This window comes from Nicotiana tabacum, chromosome 18 (genome assembly GCF_000715075.1).
Source record: "Nicotiana tabacum cultivar K326 chromosome 18, ASM71507v2, whole genome shotgun sequence".
Classification (NCBI taxonomy): domain Eukaryota; kingdom Viridiplantae; phylum Streptophyta; class Magnoliopsida; order Solanales; family Solanaceae; genus Nicotiana; species Nicotiana tabacum.
The window spans coordinates 149,957,279-149,965,965 of NC_134097.1; positions in this window are offsets into that span (position 1 = coordinate 149,957,279).

Below are 8,687 nucleotides of genomic sequence, written 5' to 3' on the forward strand. Positions count from 1 at the left end.
CCTGGTCAATAAAAGTCTGTAAGTCCTCCTTGGGGTCTGATCCGGTAAACACTGGAGGGTCTAAATTAATAAAATCACGAACTCTTGTACTAACTGGTTTCTCAGCAGCACCTGTATTCTGCCTCTGATCCTGAGCAGCTACCAAGCTAGTCAATAACTGCAAAGCACTCCGCATATCCTGGTCTGGAGTGCCAGACGGAGGAACTGGAGGCGCTGGGTGCCTTCTAATATCCTCTGGAGGAGATGGAGTAGATGAGGTATGAGAGGGCATCTCACTTTGAGCCTCACTTTGTCCTGCTCTGACTTGGGGCACCTGACTGGTACCCTCTCCCGCTGCTGTATCAAGCCGTCTACTAATCGTTTGCTTCCTAGTCGAAGGCATCACTGAAAAAAAACAAGGTGAATATTAGAGACGAACACTTACGACTCAACTCTACGCACGATCTAGATTCAGGAAGAAGGTAACAACCCTAGATGTCATGTAGCCTCCTGATTATAAATGTGGCGCGCTACACATCCATAATCAAGACTCTACTAGACACGGCTCATAGACAACCCCTAGGACAGACTTGCTCTGATACCAAGTTTGTCACGACCCAAACTGAAGGGTCATGACTAGCACCCGACCACACTTGCCGAGCACCAACGTACATTTCATCTAACCTTCATTATTATCTTTTAAGGCTAAAGAGATCAATATAAATGGTAGACCTAGATCATGGACAACCAGCAATAAAATATGACGGCATGAACATACATAGCAGGGGATGACCAGACAATCAAGAAACTACATATAAGGTATGAGCTACCACGCTACTATGAAAGACTATACAACAAAAACTAGCCGACAAGGCATACCAAACTATACATGAGCCGACACCTGTCTATGAGCCTCTAAAAGAACATAAGTGTTGCAACATAGCCGGAGCAGGGCCCCGACATACCCATAATGTCTATAACAAAAATTGCATACCAAGACCAAGGCAAGTCCGGAGAAGGGATCTCGCCAATCACCGCTGAACTGGACAGTCTACTGTGGTGGGGGAGCTGCACCTGCCTGTCTATCAGGACCTGCAGCACGACATACAGCGTCCACAAATAAAAGGACGTCAGTACGAATAAAGTACTGAGTATGTAAGGCAAGGAACCATAAATACGATCAGTAATGTAAGCAAGGATAGAGAATATACAACCTGTAACATCTTAGTACCTCTGAGGGCTACTTACATGAAATGCATGATACATATGTATAAATACATAAACCTTTAAAGCATTCGCCTCTGTGGGCATCATCATCATCATATCGTACCCGGCCATAATAGGCTCGGTAGAATCGTACCCGGCCACGTGGAGCTCGGTAAAACCCAAATGATCAGTGGTTGCACAATAGGTGTCCTACCCGGCCAACTATAGCATGGCTCGGTAGAGTAAAATAGATACATATATATAATGCATGCTCGACTCATGGAATCACATTCTAAACCTTTCGGAGTGACGTAAGGTCGGTATCCTCTGTACACGTTATTAGGACTAACTCTTCACTATGAACCTTATAAGAATCAGGAAGTACCAACAACATTGATAACATAAGACTAAGAGAAGCAACATTAACATCAATCGTTCCATAAGAGGGAAAACAATGTAAGTACTGCTAGCTTCTAAGAGTAGAGTATCTTGGAAGATCGTTCATTACATTATGTGCAATCGGAGTCGTGCAAAAGAAGGAAAGGGATAGCCTCACATACCTTGTATATACTTCCCCAATCTCAAGCTATGCAATTGTCAAAACTCCTTAGTCTACAATAAGAGAAACGATACTATCGTTATCATTTAAGCGTCATAACTATTATGTATCGACCACAACCTATTTTACGATGAAACGGACAACACCTCCCCTATATATATGACCTCACACCATTCAAAACAGTCACCAAACAGCCCAAACAACATCAATAATAAACATATTGAGCCTCCCAAAATAGTCCACACATAGCCTAATCACTCCATACATACGACGACCACCGTAGTCGTGTCAAACAACCTGGAAATGTTACGAATAACTATCAGCCCATAACCCTACATATATATGGTGTTTCTCCACACCCTTCCTCCTCCAAAACTCCACAAGATAGTAGTAAAATACGCAGCCCAACAACAACGCAAAACAGTCCACAAAACAATAACATTACTACCAAGCCTTTCGATATATATCTCACAAGTTCTAGCTTCAATGGCTTAGCCGAAACTTGGATAATCTTAAATACATATAGAGTAAGAGGTTCCTTACCTTTATACAGAAAGAACAACTCCAATTTGACCTTAAATTTCCATGAAATATCCCTCCAATGCTGCCACAACAACAAAAAAGCGAAACTAGCGATCAATTAGTGTTTTTCGGCACTAGAATCACTTTAGAAGGCTAGAAATCACCTAGGATTGATATTAAGAACATGAGGGAGTATTTACAGAACATAAAACCTTTAAAACAACCTCCCACACGAGCTGGAACGACACAAAAATGAGCAACAACAAGAAGAACAAGACACTTACTAGCGCCACGGAATTCCCGACACTTGATTTGTGTTGTTTGCCCTTTTTTTGGGTCTTGAATCTTGAGAGAACCTTGATAGGATGTTCCTAGGGTTCTAAGGTCTGAAAATAGTGAAAATAAATGACTTAAAACGGGTTGGAGGCATCCTATATAGGTCCAAATATCTTAAACCGACTTAGTGGGCCCCATAAAGAGGTGTTTGGCGCAGTCTCGCGAAAATGCGAATATCTCTCTACTCCGAGATCGTATCGATGAACGGTTTAATGCATTGGAAACTAGACTCATAGATATTTAATTTGGTTGGTAGATAACATCGTAATTCCTTGTAAATTATGAGAAAAGATTAGAAACATTTGACCTAATGTTTAAGTAAAATTAAGAACCTAAGTTGCGACAACTTTTGTCGACTTTTGTTTCATAACTCGTTTGACTTCAAGACTTATGATACGGATATTATATGATTAAAATACCTTAATAAATGACCTCTTGAGTGTATTAAGCACCGCTAGATTACCTGAAAATACGAGTTACAACATCCTTGATTCGTTTAACTTCTAATACTGGTTAATCACCCTTATACACTCTTGTATCACTTAAGACCAATAGGATTGACTTCTTATCATCTAAAAGATAATTCCTTCTTGGATTTATGTTAACTAATATATGACATGAACTAACACATGTGGATATGGGTTGTAACATAAAAGATTCTCATTAAGAAACGTACTACTACAAGGTAATGTCGTTCGGACTCAAGAACGCAGGGGCGACGTATCAAAGGTTAGTCACCAAGATGTTCAAAGAACAACTCGGTAAGACCATGGAGGTTTACATCGACGACATGCTAGTAAAGTCGAAAAAAAAGAGGATCACATTGGTCATCTAAAGGAAGCCTTCGAGATATTGAGGCGGTACAGAATGAAACTAAATCCCCAAAAATGCGCCTTCAGCGTAACCTCAGGAAAGTTCCTTGGTTTTATGGTGTCACAAAGGGGTATCGAAGTCAACCCGAATCAGATCAGGGCCATCGAAGGAATACCGGATACATTATCCAGCAAGAAACAGGTGCAGAAATTAACAGGGCGAATAGCCGCCCTGTCGAGGTTCATTTCAGGATCATCAGATAGATGCCATAAATTCTTCAATGTACTAAGGAAAGATCACGAGCTACAGTAGAATTCAAAATGCGTCGACACCTTAAGAAAACTAAAAGCGAATCTATCCTTACTGCCACTACTCGTCAAGGCAGACCCCAGCAAATGCCTCCTGGTGTACCTAGCCGTCTCCGAAGTCGCGGTAAGTGCAGTCTTGGTCCGCGAAAACAAAGGTACGCAATCTCCAATTTACTATATCAGCAAAAACTTAATTGATACCGAAACAAGGTACCCTCACCTTGAGAAACTAGCTATGGCATTAGTCGTAGCTTCACGAAAGCTTTGACCATATTTTCAATGTCACCCCATAAAGGTAGTGACAACCTTCCCCCTCAGGAGAATTCTACACAAACCTGAGCTATCGGGTAGGTTGGCCAAATGGGCCATAGAATTGAGTGAGCATGATATAACATACCAACAACGAACTGCTATAAAGTCGCAGGTGCTCTCCGACTTCGTCGCCAATTTCAGCGCGAAAATATTGCCTGAAGTAGAGCAGGAGGCGCTCCGCGCTTCCGCACATTCCGACCTCTGGGTCCTTATACCGATGGCGCATCTAATGCATTGGGATCGGGACTGGGACTCGTCCTTGAGGTTCCTATGGGCAAAGTGATTCGCAAGTCCATACGATTCCCCGAGATGACTAATAACAAGGCTGAGTATGAAGTTGTGATTGCAGGATTGAAATTAGCTCTCAAATATGGTGTTTGACGACTCGTCCTCCATTGCGATTCTCAACTCGTAGTGAACCAAGTCACTGGGACTTTCCAAATCAAAGAACAGTGATTACAAAAGTACCAGTCAGAAATTCACAAACTACTGCCAAAATTCGATAAATATTGCCTCGACCAGATACCCAGGGTGCAGAATATCGAAGCGGATGATCTCGCCAAGCTAGCGATAGCCACCAAAAATATCAACAAAGAAAACATGGTCATTCTTGTCCATTGCTCAATAGACCAGATCGAGGTATATTCTGTAAACCTAACTTGGTACTGGTGCAACCGTATCGTAACATATTTGCAGGATGGAACGCTCCCACAAGATAACAAAGAAGCCAAAAAGCTTCGAGTACAGGCAGCCAGATATAGCCTCGTAAATTGTGATCTTTACAAGAGAACATTCGGCGGCCCCCTGGTCAAGTGTCTTGGGCCAAATCAAACAAGGAGAGTACTAGATGAAGTACACGAGGGGCACTGCGGCGCCCATATGGGAAATTGCGCCCTCGTCCGATGCCTCATCTGCGTCAGATACTATTGGCCTACCATGAAAAAAGAAGTCGCAGATTACGTCAGGAAGTGTGAACAATGTCAAAACTACGCCCCTATGATATACCAAGTAGGAGAAATCCTGCATTCCGTCACTTCGCCATGGCCATTCATAAAGTGGGGGATGGATATTGTCGGACCCTGATAACTAGAGAATATGATGCATTCTACACTCCTTCTTACTCAAGTTTTGATTAGAATTGTATACAAAATAGTCACAAAGGCTCACAAGTTGTGCTTGATTGCAGGTTTGATCAATAAGGTGACAAGGTGTCAAAAACCAGCTCAAAAAGGAGTGAAACCTTGCACAAATACCAAGACAAGACAAAGCTCTGTCAAACAGGGCCAGTGCAGCCACACACCATTCTGTGAGGTCCGCACAAATGAAGTTCAGAGAGGTTGATGTTCAGGCCAACAGGTAATGCGGCCGCAAAGGGTATTGTGCGGTCCGCATTGAGTTCACCGTGGATGCACTCGATTTCGTACGGTACGCAGAGCCAAGGTTCATAGAGGTGGTGTTTTGGAGGATGAAGCTCAATGCGGTCCGCGGTCCTTTTTGTGCGGACCGCAATGGAAGCCATCGCGGCCGCACTCGATTTTGTGCAGTCCGCATTGCCTGAGTTCAGAGAGCTGATTATTCAAGCCCAGAGCCTTAGTACGGCCGCACTCGATTTTGAGCAGTCCGCACTAGCCCCGCAGGGGTATTTTTGTCCAAGATTTTCAGCCTAGTATAAATAGATTCTTTTCCCATTTTTAGGTCATGAGATAGTTTTGTATCAAGATCTACGCCCGTGACTTTGTTCTCCTTAGCTATTTTGAGTAATTTTAGCGTGATTTCAACATTGAATCTTCAAGTTTAATTTAACAATTAATTATTATGAGTTTTTCTTCATCTATTACTTTATTTTCTTCTCTAATTATGAGTAGATAGACCCATAAGCTAGGGTTGTGGCTCAACCTTAGTGTGGGTAATTGATGGGTCTTGTGTTTTAGGGCTTAATTGACTATGGGTGTTTGATATTTGGACTAATTTCATGTTTAATTGTTGAATTAGTGGTTGCAAACACTAGTTATTATTTAGAAGACTTTGGCTCTACTTGAGGAAGAGAGCCTAAGTCTCTGAAATTGGTCCAACAAGGAATTAGGGCGTACTCAAGAGATTGATAGCCCCAATTAAAGGGTTAAACTTAGAGATAGTAATACTCGACTTGAACCTCAATTGCTTGCACAAATTTGCATATCCAATTGGACTTGAAAAAGTCAATTAGGGAAAAATTACTTGAACCACCGAGAGGTGTAGAGTGAGTAGAATCATGCAATGGTTATATCATACTCCCCAAATATGACAATCTAGCCTTAGACTCAAGAATCCGTTAATTAACCACCTGAGAGAAAGTCACTACCCTAGTGCCTTTTACCTATTTTAACAACTCGCGATATTTAACCTTAAGCTTAATTTAACATTGTAGTATTACACAACTAGAAGTAAAATCAAAACCCAAAATGTTTAGAAGTGTAATTTGGAACGAATACACAACTCCACTTTAGATAGACACTCAACTCCAATATCTATCTCCCTGTGGAAAACGATCCCGACCTCATCGGGTAAAAGATGCTTCGACCTCTCTCGCTACTCAATAGTAGTGCAGGGTCGGCCTCGATCACTTTTTGGCGCCATTGCTGGGGAGCTAACGGTTTTGGCTATCTATCTAAATAGTTTTGTGTATTGTTCTTCTTTCCTTCTTTGTTACTAATTTGTGTGTGTCACAAATTCAGGTACCAAATGGCAGCAAACAACACTAATGACCCTCTTGGAAATGTGATTGCGGGGAGGAGGTAGATGATGTTGGAGATGACGAGGTACCTATTGTACCTCAAGGACAATGTAGAGGCCGCCAGGCTAATGCTAATGCCAATGACAATATTCCAGACCCTCCTCTGCCACCTCCAAGAGTGGCTCTTAGAGTGCTTCCGAACCAAGGCTATGCAAGTGCTATTGTCCCACCCCGAATCCGGGCGGGCAATTTTCAAATAACCAATGTGATGTTGACATTGCTGGAGCAGTGTGGGTATTTCATGGACACTGCCAATCAAAATGCTTACAAACATCTTAAGGGGTTCGTGGATACCTGTTGGGGGAGCAAGCAAACTAATGTGTCCGAGGATGCACTACTGTTGAGATTCTTCCCGTTTTCACTTAGAGGGAAGGCATTGGATTGGCTTGAGCGACTTCCCAACCATTCCATCACTACTTGGGATGAGTTGGCGTACCAGTTCATTGCAAAAAGTTTCTCACTAGGGCATATGGCAGCATTGAGAGATGAGATATTGGCCTTCAAGTAGGAACCCACCGAACCTTTGCATGAGATTTGGGAGCGTTATAGAACAATGGTGAAGGATTGCCCCTACAATGATATGACTGAGGCGATGATCCAACAGACTTTCTACCGGGGCATTAACACAACAAATCAGTGCATAGTGAACCAATTTGCCGGGGGAAACTTTATGAAGTTGTCTTATAATGAGGCTTGTGACATTCTTGACGAGATGGCTGACACTTCTTCTGCTTGATAAAGTAGAGACAATGTGCCACAGGGTGACCCCACAGTTACTCATTTGCATAAGGAGTTACATGATCATGGGTAGGCTATAGCTGAGTTGACAACTACAATGAACCAACTAGCAAAGGTACAGTTGCAACAAGTTCAAAATCATCGCCAAGTGAATGTCATGGAGGGTATCGACATGCTTGTCAACAAAAGAAGACAAAGTGGTCAATAGAACCAAGGTAATTCGGAACAATTTGACAATGACTATGGTGGATTTCAAGATGATAGTTATGATGGGCAGAATGAAGAGGTGGAATACGTGAACAATTATCAAGGCCAAAGGGGTAATTCTTCCAACCAACAACAATGGAGACCCCAAGGCAATTGGGGAAATCAACAACAACAAGGCAATGGTAATTGGGGGAACAACAATCAAAACAACAACTGGGGTAATCAGAACAACAATTGAAACAATCAAGGAAATTGGAATGGTAACAACAACAATTGGGGTGGTAACAACAATCAAGGTGGATGGAACAATGAAAACCAAGGAAATTGGGGGCAAGGCTTTCAACGGCCCCCAATGTACCAACAACCGAACAATCTACCCCCATTTCCATCCTAAGGTCCTAGTTCTTCTAACAATGATATGGGTAGAATTGAAATGATGTTCGAACAAATGATGAAAAAGAATGCAGATTCTGATGCGCAGTTGGCTTCCCATAATACCTCAATCAGAAACTTGGAGGTGCAGTTAGCCCAAATCTCACAGTCTTTGAATACTCGTCCTAAGGGGGCTCTACCTAGTAATACGGTGGTTAACCCGAAGGGTGGGAACAATCATGTTATGATGGTAACTACAAAAAGTGGGAGAGGTGGTGATGTGAATGCCTCCAAACAAAAGCAAGTTTTGAGTGATGAAGTTGAGCTGCAAGAAGATGAAGTTCCTTTGGTGGTTGAAAATGTGATTTTTTAAAATGTGAACAAAGAAGTGAGGATTGATATTCAAGATGCCTAGGTGGAAACTCAAAATGACGTGAACCTGTCTAGGGAACACGTAATAGACATGCCGGAGCCGGTTGTGCCTAAAGCCAAGGTACCTTTGCCAAGGCCACCTCCGCCTTATCCTCAAAGGCTCGCGAAGCAGAAAAATGAGAATCAGTTT